The following is a 17,281-nucleotide window of genomic DNA, read 5'->3' as shown; positions in this document are numbered from 1 at the left end:
GTGCGCATCCGCCAAGCGAAATGTCGCGCAAATGCGTGATGATATTGGGACGCTTGCCCAACGTCATCACGCGCTATTTCAGGCTTGAGCGGGTCAGGCGCGTGCCCGCACGCCAAGCGGAAAATCCTGCCCGTTATTTCAATTCATGTTGTCGGCAGCGTCACGATTCCCATGTCGCTGTGAAATAAGTTCTCTCGCCTGAGGAAGGAATAATGATTAATTTTCACAAGGCTATAATAGCTGCAATATCTCTTGAGTTTATAGATACTGTTTTCTGTTACAGATTTGTAGAAGGGCCCAGGGAATTAAATTGCTTTGGATTTTTGATGTACAAACCAGAATGCAGGGCTCTGACTTGCAGATTTAATTTGGGCCAGCTCTGATTTCAGGCAGCAGCAGGGGCTCCTGAAAATAGCATTGTTCATTATGGTCGATGCTGCAGCTGTTTTACATCTGCAAAGACAGGGGGAACACTAAGCAATTTCTATCTCCGAGTAGGCGTAAGTCAAAGAAGGTGAGAAACAGACAGAGGACAGGAGACAGCAAGAAGCAGAGATTTACTCTAAATGAGAGAAAGTGAGAAGAGCAGGGGAGAAATACAAATACATAAAACATATAAAGAAAGAGTGAGAGCTAAAGACAGATAGAAAGACAAAGACACTATTTCAAAGAATGAAAATCACATTGGAGGTGCATAATTTTCCAATATAGGCACTGAAATACAGAAGCAGAATTTTTGTCCCTTGGTTCACTTGATCATTTCATTAACATTACTTCATCTGCTCCAATAAAAAGAGATTTACAGTTATCTGCCTGATTATGACTGTCAGACAAGCCTCAACGTGCTTTAAGTACACCATATTAATTTGCACTTTCAGTCACTGTGGTTATGTAGGCAAGCAAGAAAGCCATTTAATTCATAGCAAGAACCAACAAATAGATCAGAGATAAATGACCAGTTAACCTGTCTTTAGTGGTGTTTGAAGGAAAAACATCGGCCAGTAAACTGTTCTGCAAAAAAAATGCCATGGGATCTTCACTATCCACCTGAACCTGGGTAACAGGCAGATGGATTCTCAGTTTTAATTCTCACGTGAAGAATGGTTCCTCCAACAGCGCAAGACTCCTTCAGTATGCAAACCTTTCTCCCCCACTTTTTTCAGGCAGGCGATCGGAAGGGGTTGGAGGGCGGAGGGTGGTGGTTAAAATTGGGCACAATGTCATAGGTGCCATTCCTGGGTGCCAAACCACCCATCCCCACTGCAATTTTACACAATTAATGGTCATTTATGGGCCTCTTCCCCCCTCCGTGGTGGGCAGAGGATGGCGCCAGATGTGAAGCCTGGCAGCTTTCACTACCTGGGCTTGTGGCGGACAAGGGAAGAGTGCCTCCTTTATAAGCCCCGGTTGGCGCTGCTGGGACCCGATCTCAGTGCAACGTAAAATTCCACTCCGATAATTTCAAACCTTCATCTTCCTATGCTGTGATAAGTTACATTTCAAGCCGAGGATGACTCAAATCATTATTAAAAAAAAATCATTGTCAGGATATGGACATCCCTTTCACTAAATGTACCAGATTGTATAAGGACAGCAGGTTTCCTTCACAGCAGTGAACCATTCAGGGTTTCAGGACCATCGTGCTTCAATCTAATTTTTATCAACAGCAATTTTTTCTTTCCAGATGAACCAAGACAAATTCAAATTTTCCAACTAGCCACACTGTGAATTGAACTCATCCTCAGAATTGTGCATTTAAGCCTTTAGATTACTAGCCCAGCAACATAATCACTGCTCGATCATATACGCTGCCATATCAGTTCAGTGGCACTCACTCCTCTCATAAATTTCTCACTGTAATTTCACAATTCCATTCTATGCTCCAACGGTAAATAATAGGAGTCAGCACTTCAGAGTAGTCTTGGGCTCAATATGAAGGAATCTAACATGAAAAACATCAACTTGCAGCTGACCATTCTTTGTATCTACTGCCAGAGATTGGGCTGCAATTTATATTTACCAGAACTGTTTAAAAATAAAGGGTCTCTCATTTAAGACAGAGGAGAATACTTCCTGATGAGTGCAAGATGAAAAGCTTAGACATGTCTCTATTTTTCAGCAATCATTTTTTTCTCCCAGAGGGTTGTGAGTCTTTGGAACTCTCTTCCCCGAAGGGCGGTGGAAGCAGGGTCATTAAATATTTTTAGGGCAGAGGTGGATAGGTTCTTGAATGACAAGGGAGTCAAAAGTTATTGGAGGCAGGCAGAATGTGGGATTGAGGCCACGGTCAGTTCAGCCATGATCTTATTGAATGGTGGAGCAGGCTCGAGGGGCCGAATGGCCTATACCTGCTCCTAAATTGTATTTTGCCCTTATGCATATTCGTATGTAAAAAGTACTATCTGTATTTACCTCAAGATATAATCACCATTGGTTAAATAGTAGCTGAATAAAAATATATTGCTTTAGGTGCTACTTAATTCCTAATCGATCTCTGCGTTATGAGCTGAGTCAAATGGTAATAAAATTGGCAGGGTGGCAATCTGAGTGGTGTTACTTTCCTCACTACTGTGTTAACCAAGCAAGTTGTGAACAAGCTTTGTATTTAATAGCTTGCATCAGAATTTGCCTCTAACTTCAAGCAACCTTTACAGTTTTCCCCTGTTTTCTTGAATCTCATTTGGCACTTTGGTCCTCCGCTTCAATGAATGCTCCACTTATAACTTTCTCATTGTAATTTATTTCGCAATTCCATTCTTGGCTCTCCTCCCAGACTCCAATCTATTTCAAAATCTAAATCTGTTCCTTCCTACTACTTATACTTTATCACTGCCAAAAAAGACTCAGTATGATGAGTCAGGTGTAACAAAGTAATCAAGGGTATCACTATTGCCTTTAATTAGACACAATAACACAAAACTTACTTAGAACACCACCACCTGCAAGTTTCCCTCCAAGTCACTCACCATCCTGACTTGGAAATATGTCGCTGTTCCTTCACTGTCGCTGGGTCAAAATCCTGGAACTCCCTCCCAAACAGCACTGTGGGTGTTTGTGCACCACTTAGACTGCAGTGGTTCCAGGTGGCAGCTCACCACCACCTTCTCAAGGGCAATTAGGGATGGGCAATAAATGCTGGCCTAGCCAGCGAAGCCCACATCCCATGAAAGCATAAAAAGAATCACAGGTTCCTAGGTAGCATTACTGAATCAATGTCTGGTTAATCATAAATTGTGCCCTGTAATGCTTCATATGTTAGATTACTTAGTCTGCTACAGAGGATGATTGCCTTAGTTCAAACTCATCTTGTTGATGATTAGGCCTGGCAATCTCATTTACTTATTTTTCCTGAAGAGGACAGTCATTGGTTGTTTAATTACAGTTGGTTGGAATGAGGTTTCCTAAGCATTGTAGAGGAATCTGCTGGTTTTAAATGAAAAACAGTCTGAGAAGGACCTACTGCAATAGTTGTGTACATCAGATTTGTAGTCACTCAGATATTGTTCAAATAGATATACTTCCCCCTTTTAATGCTTTTGACACTTTGGTTGAACTTTGTTATTTAATTCATTGACTTTTTTTTGCAAGAAAAGAGATCTAGGTCAGTCTCCTCACCCTGAGGTGCTGGATGCTACCATGGAGCTACACACATGCTCTAGTGAGAGCACCGAATGTGGGTTAGGTCTACAAAATAATTCTGAATCCTGATTCTTACTGCATATTGATAAGCATGGGGACTGAAATCATGCTGTATATATTTGTAAATACATATTAATATGTGGAATTTGTCTGTCTGCTAGCTTAGGGAGAATTAGGCCGAATCTTCCAAAGAGTGGCAATCATCATTGGGTTGACACTCTGCTCCTATTTTTTTGCGCTAAGATGAATCTCCACATTTCCGGCCCAGGCTTTTGTTTCTCAGGACAGTGCCCTAGGCCCAACCATCTTCAGCTGCATCATTTATGAGCTTCCCTCCATCATAAGGCCAGAAGTAGGGATTTTTTGCTGATAATTGTACTGTGTTCAATTCCATTACTAATTCCTCAGATAATGAAGCAATCCATGCCTGCATGCAGCAAGACATAGACATCATCAGGACTGGTTGAGTGGATAATAACATTCACAAACAGCATTATTGGGACAACATAAACTGCAGCGGCTGAAGAAGGCCTAACATCACCATCACCAGCTTCTCAGGATGTGCAATAAACATTGGCCTTGCCAGCAATGCCAACATCCGTGAATGAATAAACAAAAACGTATTAAAATAGAAATAAGAAAATTAAAAAACTTGCAGCATTGTTGTAATTTGTCAATGGCTTATTACATCGAGCTTTGCTAAAGCAGTGAAACTGTCTTACAGATGGTCTTTAATAGATGGAGAAAAATTTTTTACATATTAATCCAAGGAATGACTATTGCATTAGTAAAATACAGACTTTTCCTCAGGGTCATTTAATGTATGAGGAATTATGGGTTTGAATCCCACACAGCTGATGGTGGAATTGCATTCAATAAAAATCTGGAATTAATAGCCTGACGATGACCATGAAACCATCGTCTATTGTTGTAAAAACCCATCTGGTTCACTAATGCCTCTTTAGGGGAGGAAATCTGTTGCCCTTACCCGGTCTGGCATACACGTGACACCAGACCAGCAGCAATATGGTTGACTCTAAAAAGTCCTCTGAAATGGCCTAGCAAGCCACTCAGTTGTAACAAATAACTACAAAGACACAAAAAAGGAATGAAACCGGATGGACCACTTGGCATCGAAAGAGGCACAGAAACAACAGTGGCAATCGCAGCCCTGTTGACCCTGCAAAGTCCCCCTTACTAACATCTGGGGGCTAGTGGCAAAATTGGGAGAGCTGTCTCACAGACTAGTCAAGCAACAACCTGACATAGTCATCCTCATGGAATCATACCTTACAGATAATGTCCCAAACACCACCACCACAACCCCTGGTAGGTCCTGTCCCACCGGCATGACAGACCCAGCAGAGGTGGCGGCACTGGGTATACATTCGGGAGGGAGTTGCCCTGGATGTCCTCAACATCAACTCCAGACTCCATGAAGTCTCATGGCATCAGGTCAAATACGGGCAAGGAAACCTCCTGATTACCACATACCGCCCTCCCTCAGCTGATGAATCAGTGCTCCTCCATGTTGAACACCACTTGGAGGAAGCAGTGAGGGTGGCAAGGGTGCAGAATGTACTCGTGGTGGGGGACTTAAATGTCCATCACCAAGAGTGGCTCAGTTGCACCACTACTGACCGAGCTGGCTGAGTCCTAAATGACATAGCTGCTAGACTGGGTCTGTGGCAGGTGGTGAGGGAACCAACAAGAGGGAAAAACATACTTGACCTCATCCTCAGCAACCTGCCTGTCGAAAATGCATCTGTCCATGACAGTATCGGTAGGAGTGACCACTGCACAGTCATTATGGAGATGAAGTCCTGCCTTCACACTGGGGATACCCTTCATCGTGTTGTGTGGCACAACCAATGTGCTAAATGGGGTAGATTTTGAACAGATTTAGCAACTCAAGACTGGGCATCTGTAACCTCATGGCCCGGCATACTCCCCATTCTACCATTATCATCAAACCAGGGGATCAACCCCGGTTCAATGAAGAGGGCAGGAGGGCATGCCAGGAACAGCACCAGGCATACCTAAAAATGAGGTGTCAACCTGGTGACTACTTGCATGCCAAATAGCATAAGAAGCAAGTAATAAACAAGGCTAAGTGATCCCGCAACCAACGGATCAGATCTAAGCTCTACAGTCCTGCCACATCCAGTTGTGAATGGTGGTGGACAATTAACTCACTGGAGGAGGAAGCTCCACAAATATTCCCATCCTCAATGATGGAGGAACCCAGCACATCAGTGCAAAAGATAAGGCTAAAGCATTTACTACAATCTTCAGCCATAAGTGCCGAGTGGATGATCCATCTCGGCCTCTTCCGGAGGTCCCCAGGATCACAGGTGCCAGTCTTCAGCCAATTCAATTCACTCCACATGATATCAAGAAACGGCTGAAGGCCGTTAGTGATAGTGCAAAGGATATGGGCCCTGACAATATTCCGGCAATAGTACTGAAGACTTGTGCTCCAGAACTTGCTGCGCCCCTAGCCAAGCTATTCCAGTACAGCTACAACACTGTCATCTACCCGGCTATGTGGAAAGTTGCTCAGATATGTCCTCTACACAAAAAAAAAAGGACAAATCCAACCCGGCCAATTATTGCCCCATCAGTCTACTCTCCATCATCAGTAAAGTAATGGGAGGGGTCATCAACAGTGCTATCAAGCAGCTTTTGCTTAGCAATGACCTGCTCACGGATGCCCAGTTTGGGTTCTGCCAGGGCCACTCAGCTCTTGACCTCGTTACAACCTTGGTTCAAACATGGACAAAAAAGCTGAACTCCCGAGGTGAGGTGAGAGTGACTGCCCTTGACATCAAGGCCGCATTTTACAGTGTGGCATCAAGGAGTGGTAGCAAAACTGGAGTCAATGGGAATCAGGGGAAAACTCTCCATTGGTTGGAGTCATACCTATCACAAAGGAAGATGGTTGTAGTTGTTGGAAGTCACTCATCTCAGTTCCAGGGTATCACCGCAGGAGTTCCTCAGGGTAGTGTCCTCGGGCCAACCATCTGCAGCTGCTTCATCAATGACCTTCCTTCCATCATAAGGTCAGAAGTGGGGATGTTCACTGATGATTGCACAATGTTCAGCAACATTCGCGACTCCTCAGATACTGAAGCAGTCCATGTCCAAATGCAGCAAGACCTGGACAATATCCAGGCTTGGGCTGGCAAGTTGCAAGTAACATTCACACCACAAGTTTCAGGCAATGACCATCTCCAGCAAAAGAGGATCCAACCATCGGCCCCTGATGTTCAATGGCATCACCATCACTGAATCCCCTACTAACTACATCCTTGGGGTTACCATTTACCAAAAACTGAACTGGACTAGCCATATAAATGCTGTGGCTACAAGAGCAGGTCAGAGTCTTGGAACTCTTTGATGAGTTACCCACCTCCTGACTCCCTGAAGCCTGTCCACCATCTACAAGGCACAAGTCAGGAGTGTGATGGAATACTCCCCATTTGCCTGGATGAGTGCAGTTCCCATAACACTAAAGAAGCTTGACACCATCCAGGACAAAGCAGCCCGCTTGATTGGCACCACATCCACAAACATTCACTCCCTCCACCACTGATGCACAGTAGCAACGGTGTGTACCATCTACAAAATGGACTGCAGGAATTCACCAAGGCTCCTTAGACAGCACCTTCCAAACCCACGACCAATACCATCTAGAAGGACAAGGGCAGTAGATAGATGGGAACACCACCACGTGGAAGTTCCCCTCCAAGTCACTCACCATCCTGACTTGGAAATATGTCGCCGTTCCTTCACTGTCCCTGGGTCAAAATCCTGGAACTCCCTCCCTAACAGCACTGTGGGTGTACCTACCAAATGGACTGCAGTGGTTCAAGAAGGCAGCTCACCACTACCTTCGCAAGGGCTACTAGGGTTAGGCAATAAATGGCCCAAACAGCAAAGCTGATATCCCATGAATGAATTTTAAAAAAACTTCAGTTACGTTGATAGTTTGGAGAAGTTATTTTCCTTGGAGAATAGGTTGAGTGGAGATCTGATGGAGGTATTCAAAATCCTGAGAGGTCTGGACAGAGAAGGTAGGGAAAAACTATACACATTGATGGAAGGATTGAGATCGAGAGGCCAAAGATTTAAGATAATTGGCAAAAGAAGCAATGGTGACATGAGGAAACACTTTTTCATGCAGCAAGTGGTCAGGATCTAGAATGCACTCCCTGAGAGTGTGTTGGAGGCAGGGTCAATCGAAGCTTTCAAGAGGGCATTGGATTGTTATCTGAAAATGGAGAATGTGCAGGGCTACGGGGAAAAGTTGAGGGAGAGTCACGAGGTAAATTGCTGCTACGGAGAATTGCTGCAGTCACAATGGGCTGAATGGCCTCCTTCTATGCTGTAATAATACCGTGATTCTGTATCAGGATTAAATTACCCATCTCACACATGAAGGATGTCCACATCTGTAAGGTATGCATAATTTATGGGATTTATAATAACCTACGCTTTCAGAAAGTTAATGGAGAAAAATGGGGGAGGAGGAAAAAAAGTCCGTAACGGAATCCTCTATTCCACAGCCACGGATGTTGGTGGTATAAGATACTATGGGGGTATCATTGTACTGAGTTCATTAGTCCAGGCCTCGGTTTCAAAAAGAGACTATTAGCTTTTTTCTTGATAGCTTTTTAACAGCACACCAAGGAGCTTGTTTTAGACCTACAAAAACTCAAGACCATTAAACAGGATAATGAATACTATATGGCATAGCTGGGCTAATGTTTGATAGGGCCACTGTTTAAAAATAAGAGTCATTCAGTTAAGACAGAGATATGGAGAAATTGTTTTCTTTCAGAGGGTCGTGAGTCTTTGGAACCATTTTCCTCAAAAGGTGATGGAAGCAGAGTCTTTGAATATTTTTAAGGCAGAGGTAGATAGATCCTGGATAAACTAGGGGGTGAAAGGTTATCGGGGGTAGGTAGGCAGGAATGTGGAGTTGAGGTTACAATCAGGTCAGCCGTGATCTTATTGAATGGCAAAGCAGGTTCAAGGAGCCAAGTGGCCTATTCCTGCTCCTAGTTCGTATGTATATATTGACCAGTGAGATGTTTTCAGCATTGATTATACAGAGAGTTGTTAGAATTGAATCTGAAAAGGGGATCCAAGCAGCTTCAAAATGGGCTGAGTTCCAGCTCATTTGGATGTGTGGCATGCATGAGCAGACAGGCATTTTGCCAATGAATACGTCCGTTTCCCCTGCAGTTTTGAGCTAAGTATCCATCTGAGAGCTTTGGAATTGAATCACACTCTCACTGGCTCTGCATTAGCTTTGTACTTCAAATTCAGACTTAGTAGTTTTGAATTTTAAACCTCCCCAAACCAAAACCCAAACAATGTGCTCAATATCCAAAAATCTTTTCCTCACTAGCAGATCTCCTGTGGTGTTACTTATGAAGAGTTGGCTTATAAAGTCAGGAGGGCTATAACATGTACTATCAACATGTCATTATATACAATTGATCTTGTGATACTGCTGATAGAATTTCCTTTCAGAAATACTTGTGGAAAAGACTGAGATTGATGTGTAGTCAGGATTTCTCATAAAGCCAAATCATTGTCCCCATGCTCCCTGCTGGGAACTCTACTTGAAGAGAACACAAATGGAGATTGGGCTACTACACTTTAATATTGATTCTCTAATACATCTTCGATCTTGGCTGCGCTTCATCAGGACTTAACCAGCAGACTGGCTCATGAAGCCCAATACTTACTCCTTTTACTGAAAGTGACTAATGGATGGAATTTTACATTCCCTCTGCCGGCAGGTTTGATGGCAATGGGTGGGTTGGGGTGGGGAGCTTCTAAAATACAGCCTACCCGCTGCATACCCACCTGGCCCTGGTCTGTATGAAATTTTACAGAGCCCGGTGGAAGCATGGGGTGACTTGCCTGCCCTTAGGTCTACTGAAGCGCTGAAGTGCCCAATTAATGCCACATGAGGATTTGTCCTGCCCTTGGCGCTATTTTACCCACGACAAGGGGAGGCCCACCCAAAGTGGGAAGCTCTGTAGCTTTAGCTTCGTGGGCTGGTGTTAAGGAAGGGACGGAAGTGATCTCCCATTTGCGAGACCCCGGGCCCATCGGAGGCACCCACCCCCAAGATTACACTTCCCCCCTTACCTTCACCCTGGCCTCTCAAACATAAATCCCCCCCCCACCCCCCACTCTCCTTGCTAAGATCTATCAGCCTGACCACAGCAAAATCCTCCCCCCACTTATCTTGGTGTCCGGCTGTAGTGATGATCTCCACTGGGGACTGCCTGTGGCAGTCGCCACCGCTCCTGCCAGGCGCTGCTAGGACTACAGCAGGCTACTAAGCTATCAGCCTTGCCAGCACATCAGTTACTCACTTTCGTTACTCATCTCTTCTTGAGCATTAGTCAAGGATTAGCCATCTTGGGGAGTGTAGGGCAGGGTGGGGTGTGGAATTAGAGAGTGAGGCAGAGGGGAGTGTACTAACTGTGATGCAATAAACGCGAACGGATACGAGAATCTGGGGACAAAGATGAGGAGGAAGATGTTGCTTAACTGCAGGGTCAGGAGGTATCTTCTCTCAGATGAATAGCTTTGAAAGCCAGATCTCAGGAGCTGTGCTTTTGAAAGAAGGATACTTCAGAGGATTAAATGTGTGTGCAGCCACGAGGATGAATCTAAGAATGCGCAGCAGAGGCCAAAAGGGCTATGCTGTCAAATTTTGGCTGCAAGAGTTTATAATTCACTTCTTGGAAAATGAGAGAAAAAATAACTCCCAAGTAGTACTGACAAAAATGACAAATACCTATTGCTCATACTACACCTGAAGCACATTACTTAGTCAATTTTGACGTTTACATCCAATGAGAAAAAAAATAACCTGCCTATATTCTACCTTTCACTTTGCACTTCAGACAAATACATCTGATTATACTCACTTAATGGCTCTTTTTCCTGTGCATGGTCAAAGAAGTTACATTAATCATATGATTAATCCACAATCTGGGTTGATTATTTACGGTAAATTTGTCATTTATATCTCTGTATATCTATTAAATTTCCAAAAAAGTGAAATAGATTCTAAAAAGGGTACCACTTTAGCTACACTTATTACCATGGAGAATTATTAGGATGTATGCTAACAAAAACGGACAGGAAAAAATCCCCTGGCCCATTCAGCCCACACAATTGTAATGCCATGTCCTTCTCATATATATAATATTCATACACACTCCTCACCCCACTCAAAACTATTTATCCCCTGAAGGAGGCTAAAAACAGATAAAATATAGGTCAATTTGAAGAAAAAAATATAGTTCAGGTAAACTTCTTTTCCGCAAAGTAACTTAAGTAATTAATATCTCTGCAGGTACACGAAGTAAAAGTTGTACTGACAGAGAGGGAATGATTGAATGAGCAGAAAAATTCAAATAAAAATGAGACTTTAAAAACAGAGAAATGAAAAATCCATGGGTAATATCATAAAAGAAAATCAAATAATACAAAGAACATTCTAAAAGAAGAAGCAAAATGATTGAAAGGGGTATGAAAAAAGACAGACATGTAACACAAAAGGAGAAAGAAAATTATTGAAGAATAAGTAGGGCTATTAGAGGTGAAAAAGCAAATCTTGTGGAGAATGAAGGAATGAAGATAGAAACAGCGCAGACCTGATCGGAGACACCAGCAACAGCAGAGGATAAAAGAGAGAGGAGGAACAGCATGTTCGTGATCAGAGACACCAACAGAGGTGGCAGAGGATAACAGAGAAAGAGGGAGAGAGAGAAAGAGTGAGAGAGCAGAGAAACAGCACGGTCCTGATCAGAGACACCAGCAGAGGATAACAGAGAAAGATGGATAGAGAGAGAGAGAGCAGAGAAACAGCACGGTCCTGATCAGGGATACCAGCAGAGGTGGCAGAGGATAAGAGAGAGAGAGACTGTTAGGGAACAGCACGAAGCTAATCAGAGACATCATCAGCAGCGGCAGAGGATGACAGACAGGGAGTGTTGGGGAACAGCATGGTCCTGAATAGAGACATCAGCAGCAGCAGGAGAGGATAACAGAGAAAGAGAGCAGAGAAACAGCGTGGACCTGATTGGACACACCATCAGTGGTGGTGGAGAATAGAAGAGAGAGGGTGTAGAGCAGCAAAGCACGGTAGGAGAGAGGAGCACAGGCAAGAAGTGAAGATATATTGCGAAGTGACATCAGAGGATAAGGAATCACGTATGGTGAGTGCACAGGTGAGCTTATAATTTTTATTTTAACATAATTTAAATCAATTGACTTTAATACATAACCAATTAATTAGCATACAACTAAGGCCCATTTGATAATTTACAATTGATAATTGTGTAATTATCTGAAGAAAAAATGCAGGGCTACAGGGAATTGGGAGAGTGGGACTAGGTGAGTTACCCTTGCAGAGAGTTGGCACAGGCATGATGGGCTGAATGGCCTCCTTCTGTGCTGTAACCATTCTATGATTCCCTGATCATAAACAAACATGTCAGATTTCACAGTGAAGTATGGTAGTGGGAATCAAAAAGTACAAGAGGAGGAGCTATTGGACACAGTAATTATAGCTAAGGGATTAGATATAAAATCATGGAATGATACAGCGCAGGTGGTGGTGACTGGGCCAATTGTGCTTGCGCAGGCTCTTTGAAAGAGTCACATTCCCCTCCCCCTTTACGTAGTCATCCAACCCCCTTTTGCAAGTTATCTGCATCCACCAACTTTTGTGCATTTCAGATCATAGCAACTTGCATAAAATATATTCTACTCATTTTGCCATTAGTCTTTTGCTTGTAACTTAAATCTGTGTCTGTTGGTTACTGACCCTCCTGCCACTGGAAAGTTTCTCTTTATTTACCCAATCAAAATGCTTCATGATTTTGATCATCTTGATTTAAATCTCCCCGTAACTTTCTAATCTCAAAGGAGGGCAATCCCAGCCTATCTAGGCTCTACCTGTAATTGAAAATTCATGTTGCTGGTATAATTCTAGTAAATATGCTCTACAACCACTTTAAGGCCTGAAGTCATTCCTAAAGCGTGAAGTCCAGAATTGGGCCTGATACCCCAGCTGGGAACCGATTTATTTATTGGCAGCCTTCTGTCTTGTAAAATGATGGTTTGGCAATGGTGGTCAACTCTGTGTTAAGCTTCTCCTGGTGTGGTTCAGAAACCCCACTCTGGCATGGCAGTCTCTGCCACATTTACTGCTGAGGGAGACAGTGGGCTGAGAAGGTCCATGATTTGCTGGCATCTGTTTTCTCTGGGCCATCTTCTCGGCGAGCTCTGCTCACTTCTTCAATGGCCCTCTAAACAGTCAGCCTCCAGAGGTCACAAACTGTGACACTGTAGGTGTCAATGTCTGCCATCGTAACATCTTGCTTGCAGGTGTCCTTGTAGCAGAGGAATGGACGCCCAAGGCCTGGTGACCCAGTGGCCGCAGTTCACCATATAGGTCTTAGGGTATATGGCCATCATCCAAAAAGATGAATGTGCCTGAGCCAGCGCAGCCATTGTTGGCTTAGCAATGAGTGTACGCTGATGGAATTAGCAATCTCCAGGACCTCTGAAATAACTTCTGGTGACTTTGTCCTTCCAAGAATGCCAAAAATACAACTGAGACAGTGAAGGTGGAAACTGTTCAGCCTTTTCTCCTGCCTGGCATATGTTGTCCAGGTCTCATCACTGGAGAGGAGTGCGCTGAGGACACAGGCTTGGTAGACTTCGTGTTCTCAGTGAGATAGCTGACGTTCTACACTCTCTTACTCAGAAGGAACATAAACCACTGCAGGTTTTGCAATGCTTGTGCTGATTTCAGCATCAAGTGACACATTGCTAGAGATTGTAGAACCTAGATATGTGAGACTATCAACAACCTCCAGCATCACATTGTCATTGCTGATAGATGGCAGCACGGCAGCATCCTGGACCATGACATTTGTCTTCCTGATCCTGACGGTCAAATCAAACTCTTTACAGGCATGAGAGAGTCTGTCCATTTGCTGGTGAAGATGTTCCTCAGAGCCAACATGGTTTTGTGAAAGGAAAATCGTGTTTGACTAACCTGTTGGTTTTTTGACAAAGTGGGTAAAGGGGAATCAGTAGGTGTGGTGTACTTGGATTTCCAAAAGGCATTTGATAAGGTTACTGCAAAGGATAAGAGCTCATGGCGTAGGGAGTAACATATTAGCATGGATAAAGGATTGGTTGGCTAACAGGAAGCAGAGAGTAGGGACAAATGGGTCTTTTTTGGATTGGCAAGCTTTGACAAGTGGAGTGCCACAGGGATCAGTGTTGGGTCCTCAACTATTTACAACCTATATCAATGACTTAGATGAAGGGACTGAATATATGGTAGCTAAATTTGCCGATAACACTAAGATAGGTAGGAAAGTAAGTTGTCAAGAGGAGGTAGAGAGTCTGCAAAGGGATACAGATAGGTTAAGTGAGTGAACAAAAATTTGGCAGATGGAGTATAATGTGGGAAAATGTGAACTTGTTCACTTTGGCAGGAAGAATAGAAAAACAGCATATTATTTAAATGGAGAGATTGTAGAACTCGGCGGTACAAAGGGATCTAGTTTCCTGGTACTTGAATAATATAAAGTGAGTATGCAGGTACAGCAAGTGATTAGGAAGGCAAATGGAATGTTGGCGTTTATTGCAAGAGGAATAAAATATAAAAGTAGGAAATACAGCTGTACAAGGCCTTGTTGAGACCACATCTGGAATTTTGGTCTCCTTATTTAAAAAAAATTGCTTTAGAAGCAGTTCAGAGAAGGTTCACTGGATTCATTCCTGGGATGGAGGGTTGTCTTATGGTCAGGCCTATGCCCATTGGAGTTAGGTTTTTGTTAGGCAAGGGAGTCAAGAGTTATGGAGGGGGGGGAGGGGGGGGGGAGGGGGCAGACTGATTTATTTATTGGCAGCCTTCTGTCTTGTAAAATGATGGTTTGCGCCGTGGTGGTCAGCTCTGTGTTAAGCTTCACCTGGTGTAGTTCAGAAATCCCCCTCTAGAATGGCAGTCTCTGCCACATTTACTGCAGAGGTAGAGTCTGCCACATTTACTGCAGAGTGGCCTGAGATGTTGCACGATTTGCTGGCCTCTGTTTCCTCTGGGCCATCTTCTCGGCCAGCTGAGCTTTTAAAAGTGGAGCTATGATCTTATTGAATGGTGGAGCAGGCTCGAAGGGCCAAATAGCCTACGCCTGCTCCTCTGTTCTTAGAGTGTTCGGGATTATAAGGGTTACAGGAAGGGGCTATGGGACTTGTGAAACAGTACTGCCCACATTATGATGAAAAGATGTATGTATGTTTATAGTTAGATGTTATTAGTAAACAGGTATTGTTCAACCATACAAGCCTCTGGACCATGAGACAACATACAACCTTACAACACTCGGTTTGGAATATTAATGTGGCATCGTCAATGTTCAGAATCACAGAATTGTTACAGTGTAGAAGGAGGCCATTCAGCCATCGTGTCTGCACCAGCTATCTGAGCATTTTAACTTAGAGCCAATCTCCTGCCTTTTCCCCATGACCCTGCACATTATTTTTATTTAAATAATCTTGCAATACCCTCTTGAACGCCTCTAGTATTGAGCAACTGTCTAATGAGGACTTGTGCACTTTTATCTTAGATCTCAGGCGAGTGAGGCTGAACAGCATCTGTCAGTTCTGCTACGTAAGTATACACCCTCTGAGATGACCTGAAGGCATAAGACAGGAGCAAAGAGAATACACCAAAGAGTGTTACTGCCAGAACACCCCACTGTGGATCTCAAAGGGTTCCAATGTTGTCCTGTCAAAGCTGACTTTAAGCATCGTGTTATCATGGGAAGAGGAGATCACAGTGAGCAGCTTCGGTGGGCAGCCAATTCTCTCCAGCAGCTTGAATAGACTGCCTCTGCTCAAATGGTCAAATACCTTGGTGAGATCGATGAAGGCAACATGCATTGGTCTCCTTTGTTCACAGCATTTCTCCTGCAGCTGCCAGACCGAGAAGATCATGTCAATTGTCAATGTTCCAGTTCTGAAACCGCACTGGGATTTGGAATGGATGTGTTCAGCCAGGATATGCCTCAATAGTTGTTGCAATCACTGTGGTCGCCCTTGTTCAGGGTCACAATTTTTGCATCACTCATATCCTGAGGCACTGCTCCCTCCCTCCAGTAGAGATAGAGGAGTTCATGCAGATGCTGTGGGAGTGTCTGTTTCCCATGCTTGATGAACTCAGGTGGTTTAGCATCAGCGTCACGAGCTACGCCATGACAAACGAATCAATAGCTTTGCTAAGCTCCTTCACTGTGGCTTCGACATCCAGCTCTGCCATGACAGGCAGGCTTTCTATGGTGTCTAGAGTTTCCTTGATGACAGTGTTCTCCCTAGAGTACAACTTAAGGTATGTTCCACCCATCACTCTGACTGGTTATTGCTTTTGGTGATGACCTCCCTTCTCTTTGATTTCAATACAGCCGTTTTCTTTGCTGATGGACCTGTTGCCTTTTTGATCCCTCCATACATGCCTGTCACATTCTCTGTGTTCAAGGATATCTGGATATTCTGGCAAGGTTGTAACCAGCTGTCATTGGTGCAGTGCCTAGCGGTCTGTTGGACTTTACTTCCAGCGACTCTTAGTGCATTCAGAGTTTTCTCACTCAGATTTCACTTATAATTAATGAGACCGGACTACCTAGCTTCAGCTTCCATCACAATGATGTTAGCCTCAAACCAGTCAGCATTTTCCTGCTCTTGTTTTCCGTATGTTAAGAGTACAGCATTGTAGATAGTGTCTCGAGGTATGTTCCATTTTCCTTCTGCACTCTGTGTGGGAATGCCGGAGAACGCCTGTCCAAATGAGTCGAGGACCTGTTGGTTTTTATCTTGGTAGGGATTTGGCTGATGTTGATATGAGGTCAGCATTTCTGCTTTGAATGAAAAATTTTGTGTTCCATCCTAACCCTGGTAAACACCAGAGTGTAATCTATGTCAGCATCAGCTCTGTGGTAGCTGTGCGTGCTGAGAATGCTGCTCAGAGAGTCATATCTGGTGATGACCAGATCCAACTGGTGCCAATGCCTTTATCTTGAATGTCTCCAGGGCACCTTGTGGCCCGGTTCATTCCATCAAAGCCCAAGTAGTTTTTGCTCTCATTTAATTTTCCTAGGCCATAATATCTGAGACAGGAGGGCCATGCCTCATGGTCCGTGCCCTAATCTCGTGTTGAAATCCTCCAGTAGACTAAGATGCTCTGACTTGGGATTCTGTTGATAGTGGTGTCAAGCTCCTCATAGAACCAGTATTTCATCTTTGTAGTGGAGCACACGTTGGAGCAAAGATACTCATGAGGTCAACTGACTCTGTTTGAATTGAGAGGCAAATGGAGAGAACACGTGCTGAACAATTTGTGGGGGTGTTTATCATCGTGAATAGCAAGTTCCATACAGTAAAATCTACACTCTCTCATGCGTCTCCCTGAACTGATGAATGTGCTGTGTTTTTCTTTCAGCGATCCACTCTCAGCAAGCCTGGTCTCTTTTTCACTCATGGGATCTGGGTGTCGCTGACAAGTACAGCATTTGTTGCCCATCACTAATTG

At 43.9% G+C, this 17,281-nt stretch overlaps 1 protein-coding gene across 5 annotated transcripts in view; it reads right to left on the bottom strand.

Moving 5' to 3' along the window:
* The window catches only part of LOC121277922 (sodium/calcium exchanger 1-like), a 335,906-nt gene that overhangs the window by 2,928 nt on the left and 315,697 nt on the right, over positions 1 to 17,281 (bottom strand). The gene's annotated exons all lie outside the window — the stretch shown is intronic.

The sequence above is a fragment of the Carcharodon carcharias genome, chromosome 5 (assembly GCF_017639515.1).
Source record: "Carcharodon carcharias isolate sCarCar2 chromosome 5, sCarCar2.pri, whole genome shotgun sequence".
Taxonomy (NCBI): Eukaryota; Metazoa; Chordata; class Chondrichthyes; order Lamniformes; family Lamnidae; genus Carcharodon; species Carcharodon carcharias.
This window is presented reverse-complemented; position numbering and strand designations above follow the sequence as displayed.